We start from the raw sequence: 16,528 nt of genomic DNA on the forward strand, positions 1-16,528 counted from the left end.
AAAGATCAACATCTGAATATATATTAAAGATAAAGTCCAAATATTTCATAAGGGGCAGAAAAACACCAGCCTAATTTCTGAGTGGGTGTGGTGCCGCTGTTCCCCGGCGGGGGAGCAGACCCCTGGGGAAGCGTGTGCGGATGCACTCTGCTCTGATTGCATCCAAACAGGCACGGTTTTAAATGGCAGGCTGTTTTATTGGAAGAAGCACATAAATCTCTCAACCCGGGAAAATAAGTGATCGCAGCACAAAATGAGGAGAGTAGCCCATGGCTGACACCAAAACTTTCAGATAAGACGTGGAATGTTCATCCTTCGTCACATAATGTATCTTCCTGAACATCAGCCGGCATCATTCCAGAGTGCAGTGATTCGGAAACACCCCAAAGGCCCAGAACCAGCTGTGGGCACAAGACAGGAGCATCGTTCATGGTGGGATTTTGCTAGAACGCAGCACCGGGTCATTGCAAGTCGTCACCAGCACGAGGCCATCTTATCCAACCGGCCCCCACTTCACTCCAGCCAGAGCCAGACTGCAGGGCAGTGAGTGTCAGGGCTCAGGCGTTCTCTGCCCACATAAACGTGGATACACCTCTGTCCCCTCAGCTACAAGACGCAGAGGATCTTTCCTGCCCAGTGTGCTCTAATAGGGCAGAGACACCCTTCAGCCCGTGGATTCCTCATCACTCTCAGCTCCAATGACCTTTTTTCTATTTCCAAAGAGAAAATATGCCTTCTTCTAAGAATAAGATTGGCCATTTTAAGAGTAACTGGATGAACGACCATCAAGCTTTGCAGGCTGTTCCAAATGTCGAGTTTAAATGTATTTTTTCAGCAATGCTCCACTTTGACAGGGTCACGTGGCCTCCCAAAGTGACCCTGGGGAGGGCTGCAGGTTAGGAGAGCCCGGCTGGCTGTCGGCAGTCAGCCCCCTGCCTTGACCTGAGAGTCAGACCTTGCCAGAAACACACAAACATCTAAAGAATTCTTTTTTTTTTTTTCCAATCGCAGGTCAACTCACCACCAAATGAGTGTGCCGAGAGAGAGTGAGATCCAGTTAAAACCGTTTAACTGTCCCCTCGCACGGTCCCAGCTCTGTGGCCCAGTGTTTGCCTGGTTGATGAAGACGGTTTATGAAGAGGCCCTGCCCCATCCTGGGTCCTAATGACACGCGCCCTTCACCACACTCCTGTGGATTCCGGCTGACACCTAATTGAGCGGGCATTTCAGCTTGTCGCGGTGGCTGGGAGGGCCTGGGGCTCTGCAGACCACCCGCACACAGCATCTCCTGAGCCAGGCGTGGGTCCAAGCTGCCTTCTCGGCTGGGTGCACGGGAGTGGCGGTGTCGCTGCCTGCTCACAGAGGCGCATTCCCACCGGGCCCGCCACACGAGGCCAGCTCTATACCGAGGACCAGACGGAGGCTGCGCTTTGCTTTTTGCAAAGGAGGAAAATGCTTTTTTGATTGAGGACCAAGGATTCACTAGAAACAGCCTTCCCACAGTTTCACATCCAGAGAACATCTCACACAGTGAGCTTCGGGGAGACGGAACCAAATCCCAGGGCAGAATCTCTCTGCCTCCCCGCCCCCCATGGCACCTTGACCTCTGGCTTGTCCTTTACCAAAGAAACGATTTTTCCCCAATTTCACAGCAAAACATGTTTTTGTGGAAAATTCATAAAAATGCAAGGAAAAAAAGAAAATTTTAAAACATCTCTAATTCTAATTCTACTTCTTAGAGTAACCACGATTTTTGGTATATTACCCTAATTGTTTTCAATGAACATATATACCTTTTCAAAACAAAAATGTGCTTATACTCTACCTGTTATTTTACAACCTGCTTTTTTTCACTTATTGACATAATATGAACAATTTTCAAGTCCTTAAACATTTTCTTTCCATCTTTGAAAGAATGCAGAGCTCTATCACCCTCTTATTTCCTGATGTACCATTGTCTCACGTTTGGATAAATAACACTGTGAGGAACATCCTCCAGGCTAAAGCTTTGGCCACGTACATGACTATTTCTTTAGGATAAATAAAGAAGGATAAAAGCAGACAGAATGGCTTTAGTTCAAATGACAAGCCTTTTTTTAAAATTTTATTTATTTATTTATTTATTTATGGCTGTGTTGGGTCTTCGTTTCTGTGTGAGGGCTTTCTCTAGTTGCGGCAAGTGGGGGCCACTCTTCATCGCGGTGCGCGGGCCTCTCACTATCGTGGCCTCTCCCGTTGCGGAGCACAGGCTCCAGACGCGCAGGCTCAGCAATTGTGGCTCACAGGCTTAGTCGCTCCGCGGCATGTGGGATCTTCCCAGACCAGGGCTCGAACCCGTGTCCCCTGCATTGGCAGGCAGACTCTCAACCACTGCGCCACCAGGGAAGCCCCGACAAGCCTTTTTTATGTAGAGCAGGAAATGCTTTTGAAAAATAAGTGTGTAAAATAAATAGCAACTTCCTGAGTTAGTGAATTGCCACGCCACAGAGATACGGAATATCACCGGCAAGTTCTATTGACGGTGCTGCTCTAAGCCCAGAGAACATCATTCATTTATCCGAAGCACCAAAGAACCATGATCTCTCTCCACGTGGCTTCTCTCCCACATCTGAGGAATCTGGGAAGATGAAAATGAATCAGTTCTCAGAATCAAACCCTGTAGTAAATTTGTAAGCATCAATCCATTTATTGGGTTGAGTTTGTTCCTGAACCCTTTCACTGGCTCTTGGATGATCAAGACTCCTAGTACAATAAGCTGATTGCCCCTAAGCTTGCCTGATGGCAAATTCTCATTTCCTAGCATGTGTGTTTCTAACGGGAGGTTCCTTCCATCTACTTAATGCTCAAAAGAGTCTGTCCTTGTAGTGTTCCTGTCAGCTGGGGTGCCTAGCTGCATACAGGGGTGCTTCATCCTTCATTACCCCACAGAGCCCCGTAACATCCAGATACCCTCCCCTCTTATGCTCTACAGCTGGGACTGGAGAGGTCACCGCCACCCCTCCCCCGCCTCCATCAACATCTCCATCAAACAGTCCTGAGAGTCTTGTGGAAGCCAGTCCCAGGGCCAGGCACGGCCCAGTGTGGCACACATGGGCACCCAGCCTGTGTAGTTTGGGAGGGGAGCCAAAAGTCCCGAACTCGCCCACCCAGCACGCCTGAAATCTCATACAAGTTGGCCCCCCTTGTTAAGACATGAAAGGCTCTAACTAATACAAAAGGGAAGAAAAAGTTATCCAGGAGAGGAAACAAGCCAACATGCACTAGGCATTAATGCCTAATCACCAATTAGTGCACGAGCCTTCGGTGTCGGCGTGTGGCAGAGTGGCTGGAGCTGGGGGGACCGGGAGAGGATGACCCAGAAGAAAGACAGGCCAGGATAAAAGGTGAAGGCAGCAGAATCGGAATCCCACCCTGCTCCAAGTCTGCCCAAGGCCCACCCTGTTCCTCCAAACACACTGGCCGCCTTTGCAAACAACTTGCATGCCCAATGTTTCCGACATCAAAATATTCATGACGAGGCACCTTCGCAAGGTTCTCCTGGGAGAGCTGCCTTTGGTTAAGGAACTCCCAGCCCAGGAAAGCAGTGGGAAATCCTGCAGTAAGTGGGCTTGTTAAGATCAGTTGGCAGTGTCCCAGCAGGCTTCTCAACACTCGATGAGAATTACTAAACATCACTGCAAAGAGTGCAGACTAATTCAAGGAACCGGAAAGAAAAGGAACAGGTAGTTAATCGGCATCGTGCAGTTAAGGATGGAACCCGGGATTTAGCCTGGAGCATCGCTGACCAGAAGGGCTCAGCAGAAATCTGAGAGATACGTACTGATTGCCATTATCGGGTCAGCGCAGTCTCAGGGGCCCCTGGGCAACCTTGGTGATCACAGTGAGAGGATGGCTGCTGTCCGCGGCTCTTTGAAAGCTCAGCTCCGTGGGCGTCTGGATGGCCTTCAGAGACCAAAGCAAATGCATGGTTGGAGAGGACAGCACAGGGAGGGGGGCATGATGAGGACACTCGCAGCTGTGCTCCGCATGCTTCCCAGGGTAGAACGAGGTGCTCCTGGAACCCCAGGCGTGCTCTGCAGGGAACAGCCACCACCGGGCAGAGCAGCCGACGGGGAGGTAGTGTGGGAAGAACCTTTGGGAACCTCTAATCCACTCGTGCTTTTGCACCTGGACTTGCCTTCCTGGAGAGGACAGACCGGCTGAGCGGAGGTGTCACTGTTATAAGAGAAGAGCCAGCAGCAGCAATCTCCTAATTCCTCTCCAAAGACATGTGCCCCCTGCCACGGAGGCATCTCTTTCCCTCACCAGATGCAGGACCTCGCCATCTCTAGAGCTCCTTAGCGCTGTACCGGGGCGGTCATTCTGGACTCCCCTTCCCAAGGGTTGGGAAGTGGAGTCCCAGCCCAACCCTGCATCCCTGCTGTGCCCACCAAGGAGAGGGCTCTGCCCGGTGACCCAGGAGTACGTCTGAATTGCACGGGATCTCCTCCTTCACGGCTCAGGCAGCAGCTCCTAGAGAATACAACTGATTGGGACCTAAGCGCGCTTTGTCACTCGCTCTCAGCCCCTGGAGTTGAAGTGCACACCGCCTCGTGTGTTTACCGGCTTCCCTCCTTGAGGTCATGCGAAGCAGCCTTTGGTTCTGATTCACCGCGGAAAATCCTCACATCATTGCTAGAGGCGGAGAGTGTTCACTGTTGAAAACAGAACAAGACCCCACATGGGAATGTTCTTCGGGGTATATAGTTGGCCACAAAGGGATTCGTTTTCATTTCTTCGGACCACATATGATACAAGTAGGGCTGGCTTAGGAGAGGCTGCCTTATTCACTTGTGCTCCCTCAAATAGCTAGGAACGCCATTTCCCTTCTATTCCACTGACTCGCGGATAGAAAATAATCACCTGGAAAAATACTGACCCTGAGACCCTTGCAGTGCACATTGGCCGCTGCCCAGCTGTAGGGCCCAACACATACATGTCATTGATTTCTTCCCCAAATGCCAAGCCAGGCAGACTTAAGTGGGCTCTGGGATGCTAACATGACTTGTTCTTCCATTGCCAGCAAGGTGACCTCCTCCGTGAAGCACAGCTGGCCTTGGGCCCGAGTAGCCAAAGGCTGTCCTTGCCCGGTGACTGCTGAGGCTGCTGGCCGCTCACTGCTCCTCACTGCTGATCAGCTGGCCCCCAAGGCCATGGCTTAACAAGCCCCAGTAGAAGTGGATGGGAGGGAATTTTCTCTTCCCTCTGCAAAGAACGTGAAACTGATGGAAACAATCCTGAGAAGTCAATCACCCCCATCCCGTATCCAGCATCACACAGCAATAAGTTGGCAAAAGATCATAACGCACATAAAGGATGATAGTCAGACCCCCACCACCACCCAAGTCCCCCCCAGAGGGTGATACCATTTCACTCGAACACCACGTGGTTCTAAAACCATCTTTACCCTCACGCTTTTAGCTCTAAGTCCTTAAAAGTGCAATCAACCAAAGAGGAACCTACTGGCAGTCTAAGTATTTAATATTGTATTATATATGAAGAGAAACTGAAATTATTGTCTAAAATAAAAATACTCCAGGAAGAAAAGTTTGTATTACATCTTTTAGACTTTAGGGTTAGAGCTAGAATTATAGTTTAAGTTAGAGTTACATGTAATCTCTAAAAAGAGGGCTTTCTTTAAAGCCTTAATCTGGGATGAATTGATAAATGAGAATTTTCTGGAGGTGAGGATTATCTTCTTTATCCTAAGGGGAAGGAAGACCAAGGAGGGGAGGCAGCCTTGATGCAGGCAGAGCTGGACCACGGAGACTGTGCTCTCTCCCCTTCATTCAACCATCGATCCTGAGGTACCAGGTCCTCAGGATCGATGTCCCAGGTACTGGGAATGCAGACACAACCAGACGGACAGACCCCAGCTCTCACAGTGCTTACAGTCGCCCTGGGGAAACAGAAAACAAGCAGATAAGTAAGAAAGATACATACATCTGACAGTAAAGAGTGTAGGGGAGAAACAGACAGCAGTGAAGAGAGGAGTTACCTGGGGCAAGAGAGCACAATTTTAATTGTAGTGATCAATGGCAGAAAGGTCCTTAATATGGCAGATGCTTTATACACGGTTTGAGACTTCTTTATTTTTTTAATTGGGGTATAGTTGTTTTACAATGTTGTGTTAGTTTCTACCGCACAGCAAAGTGAAGTTCCCTGTGCTACACAGCAGGTTCTCATTAGTTATCTACTTTATACATATTAGTGTCGGTTTGAGACTTCCATCAGGTTGGTCTCCACGTGCTGGGGCCCCGGGCAGGGGATGGAGGAGGGCGCCATCGTGGATGGAGCAGCAGGGACCGTGGGTGTCACCGGCACCCAGATCGGGAGAGAACTTCAGTAGGGCAACGCCTATGACATTCAGATCTACAGAACAACCCAGAATGTGTCTCAACATTTGGAAGCCCCCCACCTTTGCCCCATCCCACCCGACCTACACACCCAACTCCCTGGAAATCAAGGAGCCTTAAGAGTCCCATGATATAATGTCACAGCTGGAGGTTCTGGCTTCTATATATTGAAGTGGCCAGCCAGTTATTCAAGCAGGTAATTGGCTATTTGTTCTAGAGATGTACGTTAAACACCACAGGTGTTGGTTAGGGCACAGCAAATCCAAATCCCTGTTCATACTCTGTTGGAGGTACTGGGGGGCACAGACTAAAATAACAATGTGAATGTCAGTGAACACAGGAAAGCACAGTGGGCCAAATAAAGTCCACATTCTTTCTGTCTAGGGAGTCCATGGAAGGTTTCAAACAGAGTTGATATTGGACCTGCGTTTTAAAGAATGAATAAAAGTTTTTCAGGGGCTTCCCTGGTGGCGCAGTGGTTGAGAATCTGCCTGCCAATGCAGGGGACACGGGTTTGAGCCCTGGTCTGGGAAGATCCCACATGGCGCGGAGCAACTGGGCCCATGAGCCACAACTACTGAGCCTGCGCGTCTGGAGCCTATGCTCCGCAACAAGAGAGGCCGCGACAGTGAGAGGCCCGCGCACCGCGATGAAGAGTGGCCCCCACTCACCGCAACTAGAGAAAGCCCTCGCACAGAAACGAAGACCCAACACAGCCAAAAATCATAAATAAATAAATAAAAATTTTAAAAAAAAGTTTTTCAGGCTAAGAAGAGATGGAAAAGCATTCCAGGCGGGGAGATCAGCAGATGCAAAATCACAGAGGTGGAACTACCTAAGGATATCTAATAACGGCGAGAATATCTAATATCTAAGAATATCTAAGAACGGCCAAGTTGTTCAGTGTGGCCAGAAGAGAGTTTGAGAAGGATGTGGGAACTGGATTATGATGATGAGATTCTGTAGTACCCCACGGGGGCCCGCCAGGGCCAGTCCTGCTTCGCACAAAGACCCTCCGGCTGGGAGATGAGTGGGAGACCATTGCGATCGTCCAGAGGCAAGATGTGAAGCCTGAAGCAAGGCAGGGCGGTGGGGTTGGAGGAGAAGATTGGGGGAGGGGGGGCTGGAGCATCAGGAAGGATAACTCTGAGACGGCTGCCTTACGGGGGGGAGAGGCATTAGTTTTCTATGGCTCCGATACCACATCACCATAAAATTAGCAACTTAAAAATACACACGTTTATGATCTCACAGTTTCGGTGGGTCAGGAGTCCAGACATAGCTTCACTGGGTCCTCTGCTTGGGTCTCACAAGGCTGCAGGCACGGCATCAACTAGACCAGGGTTGTCATCTGGTGGTTTGACTGAGGAGGGATCCACTTTCTCGCTTGTGTGGTTGCTGGCAGAATTCAGCTCCTTGTGGCTGTAAAACTGAGAGCTTTAGGTTTGAGGAGGCTGCCCTCAGCTTCTGGAAATGCCCATGGTCCTTGCCATGTAAGGATCCCCAACATGGCCACCTGCTGCCTCACAACCAACGGGGTGAGAGAAATTCCAGCAAGACTGATGCTACCATCCTAGGTCACAGAACCATGGAAGCACACACTTCCCATCACCTCGTCTGTCATCTAGGGTCAGAAGCAAGCCACAACCCACCCACACTGCAGGGGCTGGGACCGGGGACCAAGGGGCCCCGTTAGAGCCTGTCCACCAAGGGAAGATCACAGGATTCACTAATAGTGTGGGGCAGGGAAGGGAGTTCCGGTTCAGATCCTGAGATTACCAAACAGGAGAACTGTTCTTGTTCTCAGCGGTGAGATGGAGCCTAGAGAGGCACGTGGGCGTGGAGGACCCACAGGCAGCCGATGGGAGAAGGAGGCTGGGGAGACGCACGTGTGGCTACAGGCGTCGTGGGCAAGAGCAGCTCTCTCCCGACCCCCAGGTACTTCCCAGCCACAAATATGATACAAATTGTTTCCTGCCAGGAACCAGGAGGGAAAGTAATCAATACGGCTGCTGAAAAAGATTGCATATCGCATGATTCCACGGATGGGAAATGTCCAGAAAAGGCAAATCTATGGAGACAGAAAGTAGGTGGGTGTTTGCCTGGGCTGGGGCGGGTGGGGAGGGATGGCAAAGGGGCATGAGAGATCTTTGGGGTGGACGGGACAGAAAAGTCCTAAATTTGATTGCAGTGGTGGTTACACAACTCTATACATTTACTAAAAATCATTGACGTGTAGGCTGAAAATGTGTGCGTTTTATGGTGTGTAATTTGTACCTCAATACAGCTGTTTAAAAAACACAGCTGCTAGAAAACACTGAGTACAGTCGGGGTAGGTGACACACGGCGGCTGTCCAAACAGGTGGGTGACACTCTATTCACAGTGACACAGGCCCATGCTCCTCCCAGGAGACTCTGAGAGAATGGGGCTGATGCAGCCACATGGGGGGGGAGCCTCTGGGACCCCCATTTTCAGGAAGAGACACACTGGATGAAGTGCCCTGCAGAGCAGCTGTGTCCCCCGCTCTCACTCAACAATCAGCACCTGAGAACCAGCGCAGGCGCCAGCACAGTCCCTGCCCCTGGGAGCCACACGCACACAGCGTCGCTTACGAGGACACGGCTGCCCCAGTGGAGACGTGTCCACAGGCCTCGAGGACCTGCAGGAGCATCAGCCCTGGCCTGGACCACCCCACCCGAAGGGCAAGTCTGTCCTGTTCTGGGCGCTGTTGGAGCTCATGAACATCCGGCGTTAAAATCGTGCTGACTTGGGCTTCCCTGGTGGTGCAGTGGTTGGGAATCTGCCTGCCAATGTAGGGGACACGGGTTCGAGCCCTGGTCTGGGAAGATCCGACATGCCGCGGAGCAACTAAGCCCGTGAGCCACAAATACTGAGCCTGCGCATCTGGAGCCTGTGCTCCGCAACAAGAAAGGCCGCGATAGTGAGAGGCCCGCGCACTGCGATGAAGAGTGGCCCCCACTTGCCGCAACTAGAGAAAGCCCTCGCACAGAAACGAAGACCCAACACAGCCAAAAATAAAAATAAATAAATTAATTAAAAAATAAAAATCCTGCTGACTTAATGCCAAACAAATGAGGAGCCCAGCTTGTCCCCAGATTAAAGGCCCAGGACGTGAGGCCACATGTCCCCCCTCCCTGCTGCCCCCTCACGGCTTCTCGCCCTGTAAGGAGCCTTTGCCCTCCATGGACCAGCATCCCATCTCCGTGATCAAGTTACCCAGGAGCACCAGGTCACCGGGGCCTCGAAATCAGAAACTTGACCTTCCTCCCAATACAAGGAAAGGGCTGTGACCAGAGGGAAGCTGCTGAAGGGACTTAGCCAGCATACATCACGGGTGAACTGTGATAATAATAATATCTAACGCTCATGTAGCCTTAATAAAGGCCAGCACCATTCAAAGTGTTTTGCATGTATTTGCAGCGTGTATTACTGCGTGTGCTACTCCTCACAAGCAGGATGGGAACCACTATCCCCCATTTTACAGATGAGAAAATCCAGGCTCCGAGCCCAGCCCCTCCTGACACGGGCCCACAAAGCAACCTGCAGCCTATGTCTCCCCGGGGCCCTGGGCATCCATGTCCGGGGCCCATCTCTGCAGCATGCACGCGGGGGAAACTCCCCCGCCGTTGCTGGGTAACACCTTCAGGTCCTACCGAGATGCCAGATAAGTCTCTGCAATCCGAACAGAAAGCTTGTCAACCTGCAACCTGATAAACATTTCTCATGCGCTCAACTCATCTGTTTCTAAGCTTAGAAACAAGTCAAAGCCAGTCGCAAAGCAAACTAAAGGCGGTTTTACAGGCACCCACACTCCCGCTAAGCGTTTTAAGTGTGGCCCGGCCTTACGAATACCAGTTGCAGAGGATGGCAACTTGGGACTGACGGAGGCGGATAGAATTACACACTCTCCGACCCGGAAGGAGCCTGGCCCAGCTCATCCGAGACCCTAATTATCGAGATGAGATGGCTGCAGCCCCCGGAAGCGGCGTGACCTGCCCAAGGCGAGCCTGGGAGCCGCCGAAGGTGCAGAGGGTCCCGTGCCCGCGTCCACCCGCCGCTCTATGTCTGATTAACCCGCAGCTGAAGGCGGACCTGTTTCTCAGACATCTGACAAAAGTCGTTTCCACCTATGGGTTTCTGTTTAGTCCTCACACATGACCCGTGCATTTTCTCTCCTGGAATTTGATATCTTGGGAAACCTGCCAGGGACTATTCACCGGGGAGAGTGAGTATGTAAAACGGGGAAAAGAAAATCAGAGAGGGAATGTGCCAGCACTGACTGCAGGCTGTGCGAATGTCACCCCGCACTGGGGACAGGCCTCACGATGTCCCTCGGTGTCCGCGCACGGCCCAGGGCGGCACTCCACAGTATCTGCACAGCCCAGCCAGCCCGGGAGGCAGCGGGGCCCTGAGCGTGCATCGCACTGGCTTCACTGGGGGGTTCCTGTACAGCCCCACAGATGCCATTTCTGGCCCTGCCGACGCCTCTGCGAGCATGGCCATGCCACCCGCTGGTGGAACCCTGGGCTGTTCCTCATGTTGTTTCAGAAACAAACTTGCTAAATTCATCAGTCAGTAAACCTATGTCCAGAGTGGTATTAACAGCAACTATCATTGTCAAGATTCTTTCATTTTTTTTTTCTGAAGGATGGCTTAATCTATAACATCATAATGGATCAGGATGAGGTCACTTACCGTTTCTGAAAACGACAGGACACACGTAAAATAACAGTAAGATGTGAGACCTAAAGGTTGCAGCATGCCTTTCTTCCTTTCTCATTTATTCCCTCACTTGTTCCACACACCCTCTTGGGGACCTCGTAAGGGCTGGACCCCAAGAGGTGGTACCTGCTGGAGATGCAGCTTCCTGGGCTGGTCCCCAGGGATTCGGATTCAGGAATCGGTGTTTGTCACTCAGCAGGCCTGGTGATCCACAGACCCTCCCAGGAGAAACCCTGGACGCTGCCAGGAAGACAGAATGGGCTCGGGCAAGGCCCTCTCTGAGGGCAGCGCCGGGCGGAGGCTCCAGCAGGAGGTCGCAAGGGACCCAGCTGGAGGAAAGGGGAGATTCTGCTGAGCAGAAGATGGTGGGGGCTCGCAAGACAAAGGGGAGCCCCCTGCAGAGAGGAGGGGAGGAACCGGCCCAGAGTGAGGTGGGAAGACGCTCCAGCATCTGAATCCACAGGGGCCAGCGTGGGCCCCTAAGGCCAGACCAGGAGGAAGAGCTGCCCTCCGCCGGGGCTGGCAGGCAGCGAGACCGGGCTGCCCGCGGAGCCCAGGGAGTCAGCCGAGCGTCCTGGTTTGGCGTCTGCTGACCTGAAGGGAAGGATGGCCAGGGAGGTCCTGCACGGCTCAGAGGGAGAACAAGGTGGCACGGCTGACAGGGGCCTGTCCACGTGCTGACCTGCCCACGCTTTCATTTTCCTCTCAGGCCCTCTGTGTCTTGCTTTTTTTTTTTTTTAATAAGATATGTGAGGTACATCCTTAACTTTTTTTTTTTAATTTTATTTATTTATTTATTTATTTATGGCTGTGTTGGGTCTTCGTTTCTGTGCGAGGGCTTTCTCCAGCCGCAGCAAGCGGGGGCCACTCTTCATCGCGGTGCACGGGCCTCTCACCATCGCGGCCCCTCTTGCTGCGGAGCACAGGCTCCAGACGCGCAGGCTCAGGAGTTGTGGCTCACGGGCCTAGTTGCCCCGCGGCACGTGGGATCTTCCCAGACCAGGGCTTGAACCCGTGTCCCCTGCATTGGCAGGCAGATTCTCAACCACTGCGCCACCAGGGAAGCCCCTGTCTTGCTTTCTTGCGTAAACATTCCCATCAGAAAATAGAAGCATCATCTTCACTATGGAGTTTATTTAACGCAGTCCAGCCCAAACTGAACACCCAAGGAGACTGTTCATTGAGCCTCAGCTCAGATTCAGAGAGTGGGCAAGATCACCGACCCGTTCCTCCCCAACTTCCCTGAATTAACTTATTCCACATACAATCTTCTCCCAGTCTAGAGGGAATCCAGTTTCATGGAGGTCCTCTTAGCAGAGGATTTATCAAACCAGAGTATATGCATATGGTATGATCCATTATCTAAGCTGTTGGTTTGAGTCGAAATGTCAAGAAATGATTTAGTATAAAATCCGCCACGAAAGCATTTATTAAAAAATCTTTTGCTGCTCTTCATTCACAAACATTTACTACCCTGCAAACAAATGTCAGCGGTTCAGCCTAATATACTTCTTCATTTATTTACTGTCCATTCCTGCTGGATAAAAGCCCAAAAATGACGTCCTCCAGCAGACTGCAGTACATCACAGGCTAGAGAGTACTTCTCACCACCCTGATGTCAACTAATCAGTCTTATTGGGGTGCTGTTTGAGATGAAAGTCGTGCCTTCTTTGGGGAGTGGTGTCCTCTTCACACAGAGGTTTTATTTAAAGATGGAAGTTTATCAATGTATTACCAGGACTTTCCAGAGGAAGTAAAAAAATTAAATGCAGACTTGGCAGCTAAGTCAACGGAAGGATGCCGGGTGTGCTTTCCTGCAAATATAGAACGTGTAAAAAAATGAACCCACTTGTTGCCTGCCTCGGTTCACAGGCCCTGGATGGTCCTCCCATGATCTCATTTTGTGTTAACCAAATTCTCTAAGGAAAGCAAGTTCCCATGCAACCACAGAATCCTGCAGTCAGGAATGAATCCCTCCCTTGAAGACCAGAAAGCAGGGATCTTGCCAGAGGACTGAGTAGCCTGTCGAGGTCACACAGCTGGTTGGTGACAGCAGTGGCGCTAGAACCTTGGATTCATGGTTTTAGATTAAACGTGTGTCACTTGGCCCTGCTGCAGGGGAGGGAGAGGGGATTCCAACAGCAGAGAGAGCAGCCAAAATAAGCAAACAAATATAGGCCATTGAAACTCAGGGGGAGCTTGGATTTCAGAGCCTCAATTGCAAGCATCGAAAACCACATTTCACCTCCAAGTAACCCTCATCTGCTTTCTATCTTCCAAATCTGCGCCCGTCACGTCATCCTTACAAAGGGTTATCGATGCCTTTATTACAGGACCCGTGTATTCTTAATTGGCAAGGCAAACATCCAGCTGTTAAAAACACTCCAAAGAAGAATGGGTTCCTAGCAAGGAAGGCCAGGAGAGCTGTCCAGATGCCTTGGTCACGGGGGTGCTGGCTTCAGTGTAAATGCACCCCAAGGGCCAGCTTCGAAATCCAATGATAAACATGCACACTTGTGCTCCCTGCATTTGGGGTGCCTCCTGCTCCTCAGTTGATTGGACTGGACCAGCCCTCACACCCCGCTGGTCCCTCGCCAGCAGGGAGATGCTCACGCCAGGGTCTGGCCTGCTCCCACTTGTAAATGCTCTGCAGATAAAGCAGGGGAATGGAGGAACTTCAAGAGCCAGCGGGGTCCAAGCCATGTCCCTGGCCCCAAGGAGCTTCCTTGTCACCTCCTGGGAAGAGCTGGGCTGGGGGCTGGGAGCTGGGCTCGAGGCAGCAAACATGTGCCTGCCTCTTGGTGGGCGCAATCCCAGAACCCCCTTCTCCCTGCGCTAACCCTGGGTTTCTACTTAATTCCCTTCTCCTAAATTCCTATTTTCCTCTCTCTCTCCTCCCCCGCCTGTGTGATGAAGACAATGCTGACGGTAATACCAATAAGAGTAGCCATCATATTAGAAGGACCACAGTAGTAAAAGCTAGCGTTCACTGAGCAGCTCTGTGCAGTTTGCTGTATTAATTTATTCAATCTCCCCCCCACCCACGGACCCAAGGAAGCAGATACGCTTGTTAAAATGTGCGTGTTTTTCCTTTCCAGCACTTCCCCAAAGCAAATGCTTCTGCAAACCTGTTGGCTCTGTGCCGTGTGCCTCTACCACGAGACCCACAAGCTCAGAAAGGCAAGGCTCTGTCCACCATGTTCACTGTTGTATCCCAGTGCCCAGGACAGTCAAAAACTACAATTGAAGGAGCAAATGAAGTCCCATTTTACAAATGGAAAACTGAGGCTCTGAGAATTTGTGGCTCCCAGGTCAACCCAGGCAGGAGATGGGAGTCAGGACCAAACTGCAGCAAGGTCAGGAGCAGTGACCTTCATCTTTTTCTGCTCCTCTGCAAGACCAAGGGGTCCCCAGGCTGTGTCTTTGGCCTCTCAAATGCCACATTCGAGGGGCAAGCCCCTGACTCTCCTTGATGTCAATGCAGGTAATTTCAAGAGTCTCCAGCTCTGATCATGGATTTGGTCCCTGCCTCTCCCCGTTTATTCTGGATAGGAAGATGCCTGGGATTCAGTACCACCCTGGCCCTACCCCTCTCAAGCTGCTCCTGGCCCGTTTCTGAAGGGCCTGGGTGCCCTGGCACCCTTTGGAGTTGCCCGACTCACTTGAGTTATTTCTAGCGTGAAATACATTTGTAGCACTTAAAGAGAGCCAGCTCAATTATTTAACTCTACCTAGATTTAGTTCAAATATAAGAGTTCCAGTGTACATCTCAGACTTCTGGGAAATTGATTTTTCTGCTTAAGATCATTTCATAGGGTTTAGCATTTAAACCAAATCGGGTGCAAACTGATCTCCTAGTAGATACTGAGCTTGTTTTCTTTTTCTAAAGACCAGCTGAAGCGAGGGCCTTGCTCCCTGCCCCGACGCTGACACTTGCCATACGTATTTTATGATTTTAACAGACCACGGCAGCCCACCAAAAGTCATCTTTAAGGCAGCCAACTCCATCTTGTCTCATCGCTGGGCCATCGGAGCCGCTGTACCAAGGGAGGACCTGAGAGCCAGGAACAGCGTTTAGCACTCAGCTGACCTCCCATCCACCTTTCCAGGACGCCTGCTGGAGCCAAGAGGGTTGGGGTTTTTTTTTTTCTATTTCTCAGCTATTTTCAAGTGATTTCTTTAATTTCCTCCTGAGAGTAAAGTCCTGATTGGCCAGGGATTTTCAACTGAAACCTCTCACCAGAAAATACCACTGACAGCTCCAGTGATGGAAAAACATCCTTGAAGCTTATCTTGAAGTCTACAATTAAATTAGCCAGTGGTAGTCAAGATGCTCTAATATTTAACGTAAACTCTTTTCAAGTTCTTTAGAGGAGAAAGCAACTGTGTGATCATGTGAGGACAAAAGGTCTCAAATAACTTTCCAAAAGATGACAGCTTATAACGGAAACGATGAGATTTAAAATTAAGAGAATCTGCAAGTCTGTTAAAAAAAAGAAAGGAAAAAAGCAAGAACACACAACATTGTAAATCAACTACATTTTAATTAAAGAAGAAAAAAACAAGAACAAATGGCAGGGGGCTTGGAGGGGTCAACACCCAGTCACCAAGTCCCCGTCCCATTTTACCGCAAGTGGTCCCCGGGTGAGTTTAAATAGGGGGAAAAAGTATATATGTTAAGGTCAGGCTAAAAAGTTATAATTATTCCAATAAAAGAGGAAACATGAGACTGGGGTGAATGCTTGGGAAATGGATTTAAAGACAGAATTCAAGCAGAATCAGTCCCACGGTTACGGACGGGACAAGCTGGGGCTGGGGCTGTTCCAGCCAGAGGTGTCTCAGTGTGTGAACGAGGCTGGTGCTGACACCCACTCCCGGTGGGAAGTGAAGCTTAGCGAGGACAGGCATGGGATCTGGCACACAGGGGCTTAAGCCCTCCCACTCCTAAGCACCCAGTACACAATAGTTGCTATTATTTACTGTCGGTAGCATGTGTGAAGTGTGCAGTACCATGACTGGTGTATTTAAAAGAAAAAAAAAGCCACAAAGACAGTTCCCTGTCCCCCTGCCCCTCCCCCATCTCCTCTCATAGGTCAGATGGAATCTAAACCCCTGAACTTGCCTATAAAGTCCTCCAATGACCCAGGGACCAGTGAAAGCCTTCCCCTCGTGGGTGGCTGTATAGATGGGCTCTATACAGAACAAAGCAGGGCCGGGGGACCCTGAAGTCTCGACAGCATCCTTCCTCTGACCCAGGCCATGGGGTCGTGCTCAGAGACCTGCCCTTTAGGGCAATGGTGTCCAACAGAGCTTTCTGTGATGACAAAAATATTCTTCATCTGTGCCACCAGAGCTGGTGGCCACCAGCCACATGTGACTATTGAGCGCT

The 16,528-nt window shown here is 50.7% G+C and overlaps 1 long non-coding RNA gene across 1 annotated transcript in view; it reads right to left on the minus strand.

Moving 5' to 3' along the window:
• Positions 1-2,118: 2,118 nt before the first annotated feature.
• LOC130705003 (uncharacterized) overlaps positions 2,119-16,528 on the minus strand; it is a 138,175-nt gene continuing 123,765 nt past the window's right edge. Inside the window, exons 3-4 of the long non-coding RNA XR_009005589.1 lie at positions 3,821-3,942; positions 2,119-2,617 (exon numbers count right to left, since the gene is read on the minus strand). This is a non-coding gene — a long non-coding RNA (uncharacterized LOC130705003). The remainder of the gene's footprint in view (positions 2,618-3,820; positions 3,943-16,528) is intronic.

The sequence above is a fragment of the Balaenoptera acutorostrata genome, chromosome 16 (genome assembly GCF_949987535.1).
Source record: "Balaenoptera acutorostrata chromosome 16, mBalAcu1.1, whole genome shotgun sequence".
In the NCBI taxonomy this organism is placed as follows: domain Eukaryota; kingdom Metazoa; phylum Chordata; class Mammalia; order Artiodactyla; family Balaenopteridae; genus Balaenoptera; species Balaenoptera acutorostrata.